Source organism: Pseudorca crassidens, chromosome 4 (assembly GCF_039906515.1).
Source record: "Pseudorca crassidens isolate mPseCra1 chromosome 4, mPseCra1.hap1, whole genome shotgun sequence".
In the NCBI taxonomy this organism is placed as follows: Eukaryota; Metazoa; Chordata; class Mammalia; order Artiodactyla; family Delphinidae; genus Pseudorca; species Pseudorca crassidens.
The window spans coordinates 98,436,824-98,453,118 of record NC_090299.1 but is presented as its reverse complement, the minus strand read 5'-3'; positions in this window follow the sequence as shown (position 1 = coordinate 98,453,118).

Genomic DNA, 16,295 nt, shown 5'->3' with positions numbered 1-16,295 from the left:
CTGTGCTAATTTCAATCTCTTGTTTTATGCAGCACCCCAACTCACCTTTCCCTTTAAGCAAGCATAAGTCGGTTTTCTACATTTGAGACCCTGTTCTGTTTTGTAATTCAGTTCCTGTGTAGCCAAGTTTACATTCCATGTGGTAGAGATATCTTATGATGTTTCTTTCTCTGTGTGACTTATTTCACTTACAATCATCGTACCTGAATCCACTCATTATGCTGGTACGGGCCTGATGACATAGATTTCATTGCTGAGTGATATTGCATTGTACGTAAGTACTACAACTTCTTTATCCATTTTGCGCTTTCTGTGATATTGAACTTGTACCGTAAACGAGGTTCTTGTAAACAGAGCTGTCCCAAAGATTGGGGTGGTTGTGTGTTTTAGATTTTAATTTCCCTAAGCTATAGGACCATAAGTGGAAGTGCCCTAGGCTCTGTTGCCTTGTTTTTTAGATGTTTCAGGAAACACCATACACTTCTCCAGAGTGGCTGTTGGCAATTTACATCCCGCCCATCAGCATAACAAGGCTCCCAGTTCTCCATGGCCTGTCCTGCCTTTCTGGATTTTACACTTTTTTCAGATGGCCCTTTTGACCGGGGGGCAGTGAGACTTCATTGTAGTGCAGATTTCCTTTGCAAGCTTGCTTGGTTGGCCAAAAAGTGTGTATGCGTTTTTTCCTGAATATATTAAGGAAAAAACGCATACGCCATTTTTGGCCAAGTGCATCATTGCGGACGTTCTGCCTCTTTTCCTATGCTTTACATGCAATTCCAGTCTACCTCCTGAAATCGGTTTCCTGCAATTCTGCCCCGCTTTCAAGTCCTCTTGGCAGCCTTACTTCAATATATTTTTGGACGATAGCTATCATTTATAACTCTGCAGGTATGTGAATGACAGTGCCCCTGAGCTCCTTTCTTCAACTCGCTTTCTTGTGAGCTGGCCGCAACACCGCAGGATTGCTTCAGGCCCTAGTGTGGTTCTGGCATGGCACGCTGAGCCTTTGTTTAATTCCTCTTCCTGGTGGGAAATGAGAGTTAAATTTGTCCGTCCAGACACCTCCAGCTAGTCTCTCATTGGTTCTCCCTATTCCTGTTCATTTTCCACAGAAATTGCAAACTGGGCCAAACAGGAGGTTAAAGGCACTGACTCTCCAAGTGGGGAGAGTGTTAGTAAAGCGTCTGGAATGTTGCACCCGAGTACCAGGGGATGAAAACTGAGACACATTTGAACACGTTTCCCGATTACATGGTGGATCATACTCTGGGTTCCACATGCCTGTTTTAGCTGAAGGAAGAATCCCTTAAACCTGGAGAGTTGAGACCCCTGCAATGGGTACCATGCAATATGACTTCAAAGGGTCTGCATTTGCTCACCGAACCTCACCAATCCTATCACTGCTGCGTTTATGACACTGTACACACGCTTGATTCTCTTTCGGAGACATATAAATCCATAGGTTTTAAGATTCTTTCTAGTCATGTATATTCTTACACGCTTAACATGGGGTGTAGAGTCCACTTCGTTGAGCAAGGAGTAGCTCTTGTGTATTAAATATTTGGGTTATGGAACGGTATCTGTTCTAATTTCAATCTCTGGTTTTATGCAGCACCCCAACTCACCTTTCGCCTTAAGCAAGCATAAGTTGGTTTTCTACATTTGAGACCCTGTTCTGTTTTGTAATTCAGTTCCTGTGTAGCCAAGTTTACATTCCTTGTAGTAGTGATATCTTATGATGTTTGTTTTTCTGTGTGACTTATTTCACTTAGAATCATCGTACCTGAATCCACTCATTATGCTGCTACGGGCCTGATGACATAGATTTCATTGCTGAGTGATATTGCATTGTACGTAAGTACCACAACTTCTTTATCCATTTTTCGCTTTCTGTGATATTGAACTTGGACCATAAATGATGTTCTTGTAAACAGAGCTGTCCCTAACTTTGGGGTGGCTGAGTCTTTTTGATTTTAATTTCCCTAAGCTATAGGACCATAAGTGGAAGTGCCCTAGGCTCTGTTGCTTTGTTTTGTAGATGTTTCAGGAAACACCATACACTTCTCCAGAGTGGCTGTTGGCAATTTACATCCCGCCCATCAGCATAACAAGGCTCCCAGTTCTCCATGGCCTGTCCTGCCTTTCTGGATTTTACACTTTTTTCAGATGGCCCTTTTGACCGGGGGCAGTGAGACTTCATTGTAGTGCAGATTTCCTTTGCAAGCTTGCTTGGTTGGCCAAAAAGGGCGTATGCGTTTTCTCTAGAATATATTAAGGAAAAAACGCATACGCCATTTTTGGCCAAGTGCATCATTGTGGACGTTCTGCCTCTTTTCCTATGCTTTACATGCAATTCCAGTCTACCTCCTGAAATCAGTTTCCTGCAATTCTGCCCCGCTTTCAAGTCCTCTTGGCAGCCTTACTTCAATATATTTTTGGACGATAGCTATCATTTATAACTCTGCAGGTATGTGAATGACAGTGTCCCTGAGCTCCTTTCTTCAACTCGCTTTCTTGTGAGCTGGCCGCAACACCGCAGGATTGCTTCAGGCCCTAGTGTGGTTCCGGCATGGCACGCTGAACCTTTGTTTAATTCCTCTTCCTGGTGGGAAATGAGAGTTAAATTTGCCCGTCCAGACACCTCCAGCTAGTCTCTCATTGGTTCTCCCTATTCCTGTTCATTTTCCGCAGAAATTGCAAACTGGGCCAAACAGGAGGTTAAAGGCACTGACTCTCCAAGTGGGGAGAGTGTTAGTAAAGCGTCTGGAATGTTGCACCCGAGTACCAGGGGACAAAAACTGAGACACATTTGAACACGTTTCCCGATCACATGGTGGATCATACTCTGGGTTCCACATGCATGTTTTAGCTGAAGGAAGAATCCCTTAAACCTGGAGAGTTGAGACCCCTGCAATGGGTACCATGCAATATGACTTCAAAGGGTCTGCATTTGCTCACCGAACCTCACCAATCCTATCACTGCTGCATTTATGCCACTGTACACACGCTTGATTCTCTTTCTGAGACATATAAATCCATAGGTTTTAAGATTCTTACTAGTCAGGTATATTCTTAGGCGTTTAATATGGGGTGTAGAGTCCACTTCGTTGAGCAAGGAGTAGCTCTTGTCTATTACATATTTGGCTTATGGAACGGTATCTGTGCTAATTTCAATCTCTGGTTTTATGCAGCACCCCAACTCACCTTTCCCCTTAAGCAAGCATAAGTCGGTTTTCTACATTTGAGACCCTGTTCTGTTTTGTAATTCAGTTCCTGTGTAGCCAAGTTTACATTCTATGTGGTAGAGATATCTTATGATGTTTCTTTCTCTGTGTGACTTATTTCACTTACAATCATCGTACCTGAATCCACTCATTATGCTGCTACGGGCCTGATGACATAGATTTCATTGCTGAGTGATATTGCATTGTACGTAAGTACTACAACTTCTTTATCCATTTTGCGCTTTCTGTGATATTGAACTTGTACCGTAAACGAGGTTCTTGTAAACAGAGCTGTCCCAAAGATTGGGGTGGTTGTGTGTTTTAGATTTTAATTTCCCTAAGCTATAGGACCATAAGTGGAAGTGCCCTAGGCTCTGTTGCCTTGTTTTTTAGATGTTTCAGGAAACACCATACACTTCTCCAGAGTGACTGTTGGCAATTTACATCCCGCCCATCAGCATAACAAGGCTCCCAGTTCTCCATGGCCTGTCCTGCCTTTGTGGATTTTACACTTTTTTCAGATGGCCCTTTTGACCGGGGGGCAGTGAGACTTCATTGTAGTGCAGATTTCCTTTGCAAGCTTGCTTGGTTGGCCAAAAAGGGCGTATGCGTTTATTCCTGAATATATTAAGGAAAAAACGCATATGCCCTTTTTGGCCAAGTGCATCATTGTGGACGTTCTGCCTCTTTTCCTATGCTTTACATGCAATTCCAGTCTACCTCCTGAGATCGGTTTCCTGCAATTCTGCCCCGCTTTCAAGTCCTCTTGGCAGCCTTACTTCAATATATTTTTGGACGATAGCTGTCATTTATAACTCTGCAGGTATGTGAATGACAGTGCCCCTGAGCTCCTTTCTTCAACTCGCTTTCTTGTGAGCTGGCCGCAACACCACAGCATTGCGTCAGGCCCTAGTGTGGTTCCGGCATGGCACACTGAGCCTTTGGTTAATTCCTCTTCCTGGTGGGAAATGAGAGTTAAATTTGCCCGTCCAGACACCTCCAGCTAGTCTCTCATTGGTTCTCCCTATTCCTGTTCATTTTCCGCAGAAATTGCAAACTGGGCCAAACAAGAGGTTAAAGGCACTGACTCTCCAAGTGGGGAGAGTGTTAGTAAAGCATCTGGAATGTTGCACCCGAGTCCCGGGGGATGAAAACTGACACAATTAAACACGTTTCCCGATCACACGGTGGATCATACTCTGGGTTCCACATGCATGTTTTAGCTGAAGGAAGAATCCCTTAAACCTGGAGAGTTGAGACCCATGGAATGGGTACCATGCAATATGACTTCAAAGGGTCTGCATTTGCTCACCGAACATCACCAATCCTATCACTGCTGCGTTTATGACACTGTACACACGCTTGATTCTCTTTCGGAGACATATAAATCCATAGGTTTTAAGATTCTTTCTAGTCAGGTATATTTTTACGCGTTTAATATGGGGTGTAGAGTCCACTTCGTTGAGCAAGGAGTAGCTCTTGTCTATTAAATATTTGGGTTATGGAACGGTATCTGTTCTAATTTCAATCTCTGGTTTTATGCAGCACCCCAACTCACCTTTCGCCTTAAGCAAGCATAAGTTGGTTTTCTACATTTGAGACCCTGTTCTGTTTTGTAATTCAGTTCCTGTGTAGCCAAGTTTACATTCCTTGTAGTAGTGATATCTTATGATGTTTGTTTTTCTGTGTGACTTATTTCACTTAGAATCATCGTACCTGAATCCACTCATTATGCTGCTACGGGCCTGATGACATAGATTTCATTGCTGAGTGATATTGCATTGTACGTAAGTACCACAACTTCTTTATCCATTTTTCGCTTTCTGTGATATTGAACTTGGACCATAAATGAGGTTCTTGTAAACAGAGCTGTCCCTAACTTTGGGGTGGCTGAGTCTTTTTGATTTTAATTTCCCTAAGCTATAGGACCATAAGTGGAAGTGCCCTAGGCTCTGTTGCTTTGTTTTTTAGATGTTTCAGGAAACACCATACACTTCTCCAGAGTGGCTGTTGGCAATTTACATCCCGCCCATCAGCATAACAAGGCTCCCAGTTCTCCATGGCCTGTCCTGCCTTTCTGGATTTTACACTTTTTTCAGATGGCCCTTTTGACCGGGGAGCAGTGAGACTTCATTGTAGTGCAGATTTCCTTTGCAAGCTTGCTTGGTTGGCCAAAAAGGGCGTATGCGTTTTTTCCTGAATATATTAAGGAAAAAACGCATACGCCATTTTTGGCCAAGTGCATCATTGCGGACGTTCTGCCTCTTTTCCTATGCTTTACATGCAATTCCAGTCTACCTCCTGAAATCGGTTTCCTGCAATTCTGCCCCGCTTTCAAGTCCTCTTGACAGCCTTACTTCAATATATTTTTGGACGATAGCTGTCATTTATAACTCTGCAGGTATGTGAATGACAGTGCCCCTGAGCTCCTTTCTTCAACTCGCTTTCTTGTGAGCTGGCCGCAACACCGCAGGATTGCTTCAGGCCCTAGTGTGGTTCCGGCATGGCACGCTGAGCCTTTGTTTAATTCCTCTTCCTGGTGGGAAATGAGAGTTAAATTTGTCCGTCCAGACACCTCCAGCTAGTCTCTCATTGGTTCTCCCTATTCCTGTTCATTTTCCGCAGAAATTGCAAACTGGGCCAAACAGGAGGTTAAAGGCACTGACTCTCCAAGTGGGGAGAGTGTTAGTAAAGCGTCTGGAATGTTGCACCCGAGTACCAGGGGATGAAAACTGAGACACATTTGAACACGTTTCCCGATTACATGGTGGATCATACTCTGGGTTCCACATGCCTGTTTTAGCTGAAGGAAGAATCCCTTAAACCTGGAGAGTTGAGACCCCTGCAATGGGTACCATGCAATATGACTTCAAAGGGTCTGCATTTGCTCACCGAACCTCACCAATCCTATCACTGCTGCATTTATGCCACTGTACACATGCTTGATTCTCTTTCTGAGACATATAAATCCATAGGTTTTAAGATTCTTACTAGTCAGGTATATTCTTAGGCGTTTAATATGGGGTGTAGAGTCCACTTCGTTGAGCAAGGAGTAGCTCTTGTCTATTACATATTTGGCTTATGGAACGGTATCTGTGCTAATTTCAATCTCTGGTTTTATGCAGCACCCCAACTTAGCTTTCCCCTTAAGCAAGCATAAGTCGGTTTTCTACATTTGAGACCCTGTTCTGTTTTGTAATTCAGTTCCTGTGTAGCCAAGTTTACATTCCATGTGGTAGAGATATCTTATGATGTTTCTTTCTCTGTGTGACTTATTTCACTTACAATCATCGTACCTGAATCCACTCATTATGCTGCTACGGGCCTGATGACATAGATTTCATTGCTGAGTGATATTGCATTGTACGTAAGTACTACAACTTCTTTATCCATTTTGCGCTTTCTGTGATATTGAACTTGTACCGTAAACGAGGTTCTTGTAAACAGAGCTGTCCCAAAGATTGGGGTGGTTGTGTGTTTTAGATTTTAATTTCCCTAAGCTATAGGACCATAAGTGGAAGTGCCCTAGGCTCTGTTGCCTTGTTTTTTAGATGTTTCAGGAAACACCATACACTTCTCCAGAGTGACTGTTGGCAATTTACATCCTGCCCATCAGCATAACAAGGCTCCCAGTTCTCCATGGCCTGTCCTGCCTTTGTGGATTTTACACTTTTTTCAGATGGCCCTTTTGACCGGGGGGCATTGAGACTTCATTGTAGTGCAGATTTCCTTTGCAAGCTTGCTTGGTTGGCCAAAAAGGGCGTATGCGTTTATTCCTGAATATATTAAGGAAAAAACGCATATGCCCTTTTTGGCCAAGTGCATCATTGTGGACGTTCTGCCTCTTTTCCTATGCTTTACATGCAATTCCAGTCTACCTCCTGAGATCGGTTTCCTGCAATTCTGCCCCGCTTTCAAGTCCTCTTGGCAGCCTTACTTCAATATATTTTTGGACGATAGCTGTCATTTATAACTCTGCAGGTATGTGAATGACAGTGCCCCTGAGCTCCTTTCTTCAACTCGCTTTCTTGTGAGCTGGCCGCAACACCACAGCATTGCGTCAGGCCCTAGTGTGGTTCCGGCATGGCACACTGAGCCTTTGGTTAATTCCTCTTCCTGGTGGGAAATGAGAGTTAAATTTGCCCGTCCAGACACCTCCAGCTAGTCTCTCATTGGTTCTCCCTATTCCTGTTCATTTTCCGCAGAAATTGCAAACTGGGCCAAACAAGAGGTTAAAGGCACTGACTCTCCAAGTGGGGAGAGTGTTAGTAAAGCATCTGGAATGTTGCACCCGAGTCCCGGGGGATGAAAACTGACACAATTAAACACGTTTCCCGATCACACGGTGGATCATACTCTGGGTTCCACATGCATGTTTTAGCTGAAGGAAGAATCCCTTAAACCTGGAGAGTTGAGACCCATGGAATGGGTACCATGCAATATGACTTCAAAGGGTCTGCATTTGCTCACCGAACCTCACCAATCCTATCACTGCTGCGTTTATGACACTGTACACACGCTTGATTCTCTTTCGGAGACATATAAATCCATAGGTTTTAAGATTCTTTCTAGTCATGTATATTCTTACGCGTTTAATATGGGGTGTAGAGTCCACTTCGTTGAGCAAGGAGTAGCTCTTGTCTATTAAATATTTGGGTTATGGAACGGTATCTGTGCTAATTTCAATCTCTGGTTTTATGCAGCCCCCCAACTCACGTTTCCCCTTAAGCAAGCATAAGTTGGTTTTCTACATTTGAGACCCTGTTCTGTTTTGTAATTCAGTTCCTGTGTAGCCAAGATTACATTCCGTGTAGTAGTGATATCTTATGATGTTTCTTTTTCTGTGTGACTTATTTCACTTAGAATCATCGTACCTGAATCCACTCATTATGCTGCTACGGGCCTGATGACATAGATTTCATTGCTGAGTGATATTGCATTGTACGTAAGTACCACAAGTTCTTTATCCATTTTTCGCTTTCTGTGATATTGAATTTGTACCATAAACAAGGTTCTTGTAAACAGAGCCGTCCCAAACTTTGGGGTGGCTGTGTGTTTTAGATTTTAATTTCCCTAAGCTATAGGACCATAAGTGGAAGTGCCCTAGGCTCTGTTGCCTTGTTTTTTAGATGTTTCAGGAAACACCATACACTTCTCCAGAGTGGCTGTTGGCAATTTACATCCCGCCCATCAGCATAACAAGGCTCCCAGTTCTCCATGGCCTGTCCTGCCTTTCTGGATTTTACACTTTTCTCAGATGGCCCTTTTGACCGGGGGGCAGTGAGACTTCATTGTAGTGAAGATTTCCTTTGCAAGCTTGCTTGCTTGGCCAAAAAGGGCGTAGGCTTTTTTTCTTGAGGAAAAAACGCATATGCCCTTTTTGGCCAAGTGCATCATTGTGGACGTTCTGCCTCTTTTCCTTTGCTTTACATGCAATTCCAGTCTACCTCCTGAAATCGGTTTCCTGCAATTCTGCCCCGCTTTCAAGTCCTCTTGGGAGCCTTACTTCAATATATTTTTAGACGATAGCTGTCATTTATAACTCTGCAGGTTTGTGAATGACAGTGACCCTGAGCTCCTTTCTTCAACTCGCTTTCTTGTGAGCTGCCCGCAACACCGCAGGATTGCTTCAGGCCCTACTGTGGTTCCGGCATGGCACGCAGAGCCTTTGGTTAATTCCTCTTCCTGGTGGGAAATGAGAGTTAAATTTGCCCGTCCAGACACCTCCAGCTAGTCTCTCATTGGTTCTCCCTATTCCTGTTCATTTTCCGCAGAAATTGCAAACTGGGCCAAACAGGAGGTTAAAGGCACTGACTCTCCAAGTGGGGAGAGTGTTAGTAAAGCGTCTGGAATGTTGTACCAGAGTACCAGGGGACGAAAACTGAGACACATTTGAACACGTTTCCCAATCACACGGTGGATCATACTCTGGGTTCCACATGCATGTGTTAGCTGAAGGAAGAATCCCTTAAACCTGGAGAGTTGAGACCCATGGAATGGGTACCATGCAATATGACTTCAAATGGTCTGCATTTGCTCACCTATCCTCACCAATCCTATCACTGCTGCATTTATGCCGCTGTACACATGCTTGATTCTCTTTCGGAGACATATAAATCCATAGGTTTTAAGATTCTTACTAGTCAGGTATATTCTTACGCGTTTAATATGGGGTGTTGGGTCCACTTCGTTGAGCAAGGAGTAGCTCTTGTCTATTACATATTTGGCTTATGGAACGGTATCTGTGCTAATTTCAATCTCTGGTTTTATGCAGCACCCCAACTCACCTTTCCCCTTAAGCAAGCATAAGTTGGTTTTCTACATTTGAGACCCCGTTCTGTTTTGTAATTCAGTTCCTGTGTAGCCAAGTTTACATTCCGTGTAGTAGTGATATCTTATGATGTTTCTTTTTCTCTGTGACTTATTTCACTTAGAATCATCGTACCTGAATCCACTCATTATGCTGCTACGGGCCTGATGACATAGATTTCATTGCTGAGTGATATTGCATTGTACGTAAGTACCACAACTTCTTTATCCATTTTTCGCTTTCTGCGATATTGAACTTGTACCGTAAACGAGCTTCTTGTAAACAGAACCATCGCAAACTTTGGGGTGGCTGTGTCTTTTTGATTTTAATTTCCCTAAGCTATAGGACCATAAGTGGAAGTGCCCTAGCCTCTGTTGCTTTGTTTTGTAGATGTTTCAGGAAACACCATACACTTCTCCAGAGTGGTTCTTGGCAATTTACATCCCGCCCATCAGCATAACAAGGCTCCCAGTTCTCCATGGCCTCTCCTGCCTTTCTGGATTTTACACTTTTTTCAGATGGCCCTTTTGACCGGGGGGCAGTGAGACTTCATTGTAGTGCAGATTTCCTTTGCAAGCTTGCTTGGTTGGCCAAAAAGGGCGTATGCGTTTTTTCCTGAATATATTCAGGAAAAAACGCATACGCCCTTTTTGGCCAAGTGCATCATTGTGGACGTTCTGCCTCTTTTCCTCTGCTTTACATGCAATTCCAGTCTACCTCCTGAAATCGGTTTCCTGCAATTCTGCCCCGCTTTCAAGTCCTCTTGGCAGCCTTACTTCAATATATTTTTGGACGATAGCTGTCATTTATAACTCTGCAGGTTTGTGAATTACAGTGCCCCTGAGCTCCTTTCTTCAACTCACTTTCTTGTGAGCTGGCCACAACACCGCAGGATTGCTTCAGGCCCTAGTGTTGTTCCGGCACAGCACGCTGAGCCTTTGGTTAATTCCTCTTCCTGGTGGGTAATGAGAGTTAAATTTGCCCGTCCAGACACCTCAAGCTAGTCTCTCTTGTTTCTCCCTATTCCTGTTCATTTTCTGCAGAAATTGCAAACTGGGCCAAACAGGAGGTTAAAGGCACTGACTCTCCAAGTGGGGAGAGTGTTAGTAAAGCGTCTGGAATGTTGCACCCGAGTACCAGGGGACGAAAACTGAGACACATTTGAACACGTTTCCCGATCACATGGTGGATCATACTCTGGGTTCCACATGCATGTTTTAGCTGAAGGAAGAATCCCTTAAACCTGGAGAGTTGAGACCCATGGAATGGGTACCATGCAATATGACTTCAAAGGGTCTGCATTTGCTCACCGAACCTCACCAATCCTATCACTGCTGCGTTTATGCCGCTGTACACACGCTTGATTCTCTTTCGGAGCATATAAATCCATAGGTTTTAAGATTCTTACTAGTCAGGTATATTCTTAGGCGTTTAATATGGGGTGTTGAGTCCCCTTCGTTGAGCATGGAGTAGCTCTTGTCTATTACATATTTGGCTTATGGAACGGTATCTGTGCTAATTTCAATCTCTGGTTTTATGTAGCACCCCAACTCACCTTTCCCCTTAAGCAAGCATAAGTTGGTTTTCTACATTTGAGACCCTGTTCTGTTTTGTAATTCAGTTCCTGTGTAGCCAAGTTTACATTCCGTGTAGTAGTGATATCTTATGATGTTTCCTTTTCTGTGTGACTTATTTCACTTAGAATCATCGTACCTGAATCCACTCATTATGCTGCTACGGGCCTGATGACATAGATTTCATTGCTGAGTGATATTGCATTGTACGTAAGTACCACAACTTCTTTATCCATTTTTCGCTTTGTGTGATATTGAACTTGTATCGTAATCCAGGTTCTTGTAAACAGAGCCGTCCCAAACTTTGGGGTGGCTGTGTCTTTTAGATTTTAATTTCCCTAAGCTATAGGACCATAAGTGGAATTGCACTAGGCTCTGTTGCCTTGTTTTGTAGATGTTTCAGGAAACACCATACACTTCTCCAGAGTGGCTGTTGGCAATTTACATCCCGCCCATCAGCATAACAAGGCTCCCAGTTCTCCATGGCCTCTCCTGCCTTTCTGGATTTTACACTTTTTTCAGATGGCCCTTTTGACCGGGGGGCAGTGACACTCCATTGTAGTGCAGATTTCCTTTGCAAGCTTGCTTGTTTGGCCAAAAAGGGCGTATGCGTTTTTTCCTGAATATATTCAGGAAAAAACGCATACGCCCTTTTTGGCCAAGTGCATCATTGTGGACGTTCTGCCTCATTTCCTATGCTTTACATGCAATTCCAGTCTACCTCCTGAAATCGGTTTCCTGCAATTCTGCCCCGCTTTCAAGTCCTCTTGGCAGCCTTACTTCAATATATTTTTGGACGATAGCTGTCATTTATAACTCTGCAGGTCTGTGAATGATAGTGCCCCTGAGCTCCTTTCTTCAACTCGCTTTCTTGTGAGCTGGCCGCAACACCGCAGGATTTCTTAAGGCCCCAGTGTGGTTACGGCATGACACGCTGAGTCTTTGGTTAATTCCTATTCCTGGTGGGAAATGAGAGTTAAATTTGCCCGTCCAGACACCTCCAGCTAGTCTCTCATTGGTTCTCCCTATTCCTGTTCATTTTCCGCAGAAATTGCAAACTGGGCCAAACAGGAGGTTAAAGGCACTGACTCTCCAAGTGGGGAGAGTGTTAGTAAACAGTCTGGAATGTTGCACCCGAGTACCAGGGGACGAAAACTGAGACACCTTTGAACACATTTCCCGGTCACACGGTGGATGATACTCTGGGTTCCACATGCATGTTTTAGCTGAAGGAAGAATCCCTTAAACCTGGAGAGTTGAGATCCATGGAATGGGTACCATGCAATATGACTTCAAAGGGTCTGCATTTGCTCACCGAACCTCACCAATCCTATCACTGCTGCGTTTATGCCGCTGTACACACGCTTGATTCTCTTTCGGAGCATATAAATCCATAGGTTTTAAGATTCTTACTAGTCAGGTATATTCTTAGGCGTTTAATATGGGGTGTTGAGTCCCCTTCGTTGAGCATGGAGTAGCTCTTGTCTATTACATATTTGGCTTATGGAACGGTATCTGTGCTAATTTCAATCTCTGGTTTTATGTAGCACCCCAACTCACCTTTCCCCTTAAGCAAGCATAAGTTGGTTTTCTACATTTGAGACCCTGTTCTGTTTTGTAATTCAGTTCCTGTGTAGCCAAGTTTACATTCCGTGTAGTAGTGATATCTTATGATGTTTCCTTTTCGGTGTGACTTATTTCACTTAGAATCATCGTACCTGAATCCACTCATTATGCTGCTACGGGCCTGATGACATAGATTTCATTGCTGAGTGATATTGCATTGTACGTAAGTACCACAACTTCTTTATCCATTTTTCGCTTTGTGTGATATTGAACTTGTATCGTAATCCAGGTTCTTGTAAACAGAGCCGTCCCAAACTTTGGGGTGGCTGTGTCTTTTAGATTTTAATTTCCCTAAGCTATAGGACCATAAGTGGAATTGCACTAGGCTCTGTTGCCTTGTTTTGTAGATGTTTCAGGAAACACCATACACTTCTCCAGAGTGGCTGTTGGCAATTTACATCCCGCCCATCAGCATAACAAGGCTCCCAGTTCTCCATGGCCTCTCCTGCCTTTCTGGATTTTACACTTTTTTCAGATGGCCCTTTTGACCGGGGGGCAGTGACACTCCATTGTAGTGCAGATTTCCTTTGCAAGCTTGCTTGTTTGGCCAAAAAGGGCGTATGCGTTTTTTCCTGAATATATTCAGGAAAAAACGCATACGCCCTTTTTGGCCAAGTGCATCATTGTGGACGTTCTGCCTCATTTCCTATGCTTTACATGCAATTCCAGTCTACCTCCTGAAATCGGTTTCCTGCAATTCTGCCCCGCTTTCAAGTCCTCTTGGCAGCCTTACTTCAATATATTTTTGGACGATAGCTGTCATTTATAACTCTGCAGGTCTGTGAATGATAGTGCCCCTGAGCTCCTTTCTTCAACTCGCTTTCTTGTGAGCTGGCCGCAACACCGCAGGATTTCTTAAGGCCCCAGTGTGGTTACGGCATGGCACGCTGAGTCTTTGGTTAATTCCTATTCCTGGTGGGAAATGAGAGTTAAATTTGCCCGTCCAGACACCTCCAGCTAGTCTCTCATTGGTTCTCCCTATTCCTGTTCATTTTCCGCAGAAATTGCAAACTGGGCCAAACAGGAGGTTAAAGGCACTGACTCTCCAAGTGGGGAGAGTGTTAGTAAACAGTCTGGAATGTTGCACCCGAGTACCAGGGGACGAAAACTGAGACACCTTTGAACACATTTCCCGGTCACACGGTGGATGATACTCTGGGTTCCACATGCATGTTTTAGCTGAAGGAAGAATCCCTTAAACCTGGAGAGTTGAGATCCATGGAATGGGTACCATGCAATATGACTTCAAAGGGTCTGCATTTGCTCACCGAACCTCACCAATCCTATCACTGCTGCGTTTATGCCGCTGTACACACGCTTGATTCTCTTTCGGAGAATATAAATCCATAGGTTTTAAGATTCTTACTAGTCAGGTATATTCTTAGGAGTTTAATATGGGGTGTTGAGTCCACTTCGTTGAGCAAGGAGTAGCTCTTGTCTATTACATATTTGGCTTATGGAACGGTATCTGTGCTAATTTCAATCTCTGTTTTTATGCAGCACCCCAACTCACCTTTCCCCTTAAGCAAGCATAAGTTGGTTTTCTACATTTGAGACCCTGTTCTGTTTTGTAATTCAGTTCCTGTGTAGCCAAGTTTACATTCCATGTAGTAGTGATATCTTATGATGTTTCTTTTTCTCTGTGACTTATTTCACTTAGAATCATCGTACCTGAATCCACTCATTATGCTGCTACGGGCCTCATGACATAGATTTCATTGCTGAGTGATATTGCATTGTACGTAAGTACCACAACTTCTTTATCCATTTTTCGCTTTCTGCGATATTGAACTTGTACCGTAAACGAGGTTCTTGTAAACAGAGCCATCCCAAACTTTGGGGTGGCTGTGTCTTTTTGATTTTAATTTCCCTAAGCTATAGGACCATAAGTGGAAGTGCCCTAGGCTCTGTTGCTTTGTTTTTTAGATGTTTCAGGAAACAACATACACTTCTCCAAAGTGGCTGTTGGCAATTTACATCCCGCCCATCAGCATAACAAGGCTCCCAGTTCTCCATGGCCTCTCCTGCCTTTCTGGATTTTACACTTTTTTCAGATGGCCCTTTTGACCGGGGGGCAGTGAGACTTCATTTTAGTGCAGATTTCCTTTGTAAGCTTGCTTGGTTGACCAAAAAGGGCGTATGCGTTTTTTCCTGAATATATTCAGGAAAAAACGCATACGCCCTTTTTGGCCAAGTGCATCATTGTGGACGTTCTGCCTCTTTTCCTATGCTTTACATGCAATTCCAGTCTACCTCCTGAAATTGGTTTCCTGCAATTCTGCCCCGCTTTCAAGTCCTCTTGGCAGCCTTACTTCAATATATTTTTGGACGATAGCTGTCATTTATAACTCTGCAGGTTTGTGAATGACAGTGCCCCTGAGCTCCTTTCTCCAACTCGCTTTCTTGTGAGCTGCCCGCAACACCGCAGGATTGCTTCAGGCCCTAGTGTGGTTCCGGCATGGCACGCTGAGCCTTTGGTTAATTCCTATTCCTGGTGGGAAATGAGAGTTAAATTTGCCCGTCCAGACACCTCCAGCTAGTCTCTCATTGGTTCTCCCTATTCCTGTTCATTTTCCGCAGAAATTGCAAACTGGGCCAAACAGGAGGTTAAAGGCACTGACTCTCCAAGTGGGGAGAGTGTTAGTAAAGCGTCTGGAATGTTGCACCCGAGTACCAGGGGACGAAAACTGAGACACCTTTGAACACGTTTCCCAATCACATGGTGTATCATACTCTGGGTTCCACATGCATGTTTTAGCTGAAGGAAGAATACCTTAAACCTGGAGAGTTGACACCCATGCAATGGGTACCATGAAATATGACTTCAAAGGGTCTGCATTTGCTCACCGATCCTCACCAATCCTATCACTGCTGTGTTTATGCCCCTGTACACATGCTTGATTCTCTTTCGGAGACATATAAATCCATAGGTTTTAAGATTCTTACTAGTCAGGTATATTCGTAGGCATTTAATATGGGGTGTTGAGTCCACTTCATTGAGCAAGGAGTAGCTCTTGTATATTACATATTTGGCTTATGGAATGGTATCTGTGCTTATTTCAATCTCTGGTTTTATGCAGCACCCCAACTCACATTTCCCCTTAAGCAAGCATAAGTTGGTTTTCTGCATTTGAGACCCTGTTCTGTTTTGTAATTTAGTTCCTGTGTAGCCAAGTTTACATTCCGTGTAGTAGTGATATCTTATGATGTTTCTTTTTCTGTGTGACTTATTTCACTTAGAATCATCGTACCTGAATCCACTCATTATGCTGCTACAGGCCTGATGACATAGATTTCATTGCTGAGTGATATTGCATTGTACGTAAGTACCACAACTTCTTTATCCATTTTTCGCTTTCTGCGATATTAAACTTGTACCGTAAACGAGGTTCTTGTAAACAGAGCTGTCCCAAACATTTGGGTGGCTGTGTGTTTTTGATTTTAATTTCCCTAAGCTATAGGACCATAAGTGGAAGTGCCCTAGGCTCTGTTGCTTTGTTTTTTGGATGTTTCAGGAAACACCATACACTTCTCCAGAGTGACTGTTGGCAATTTACATCC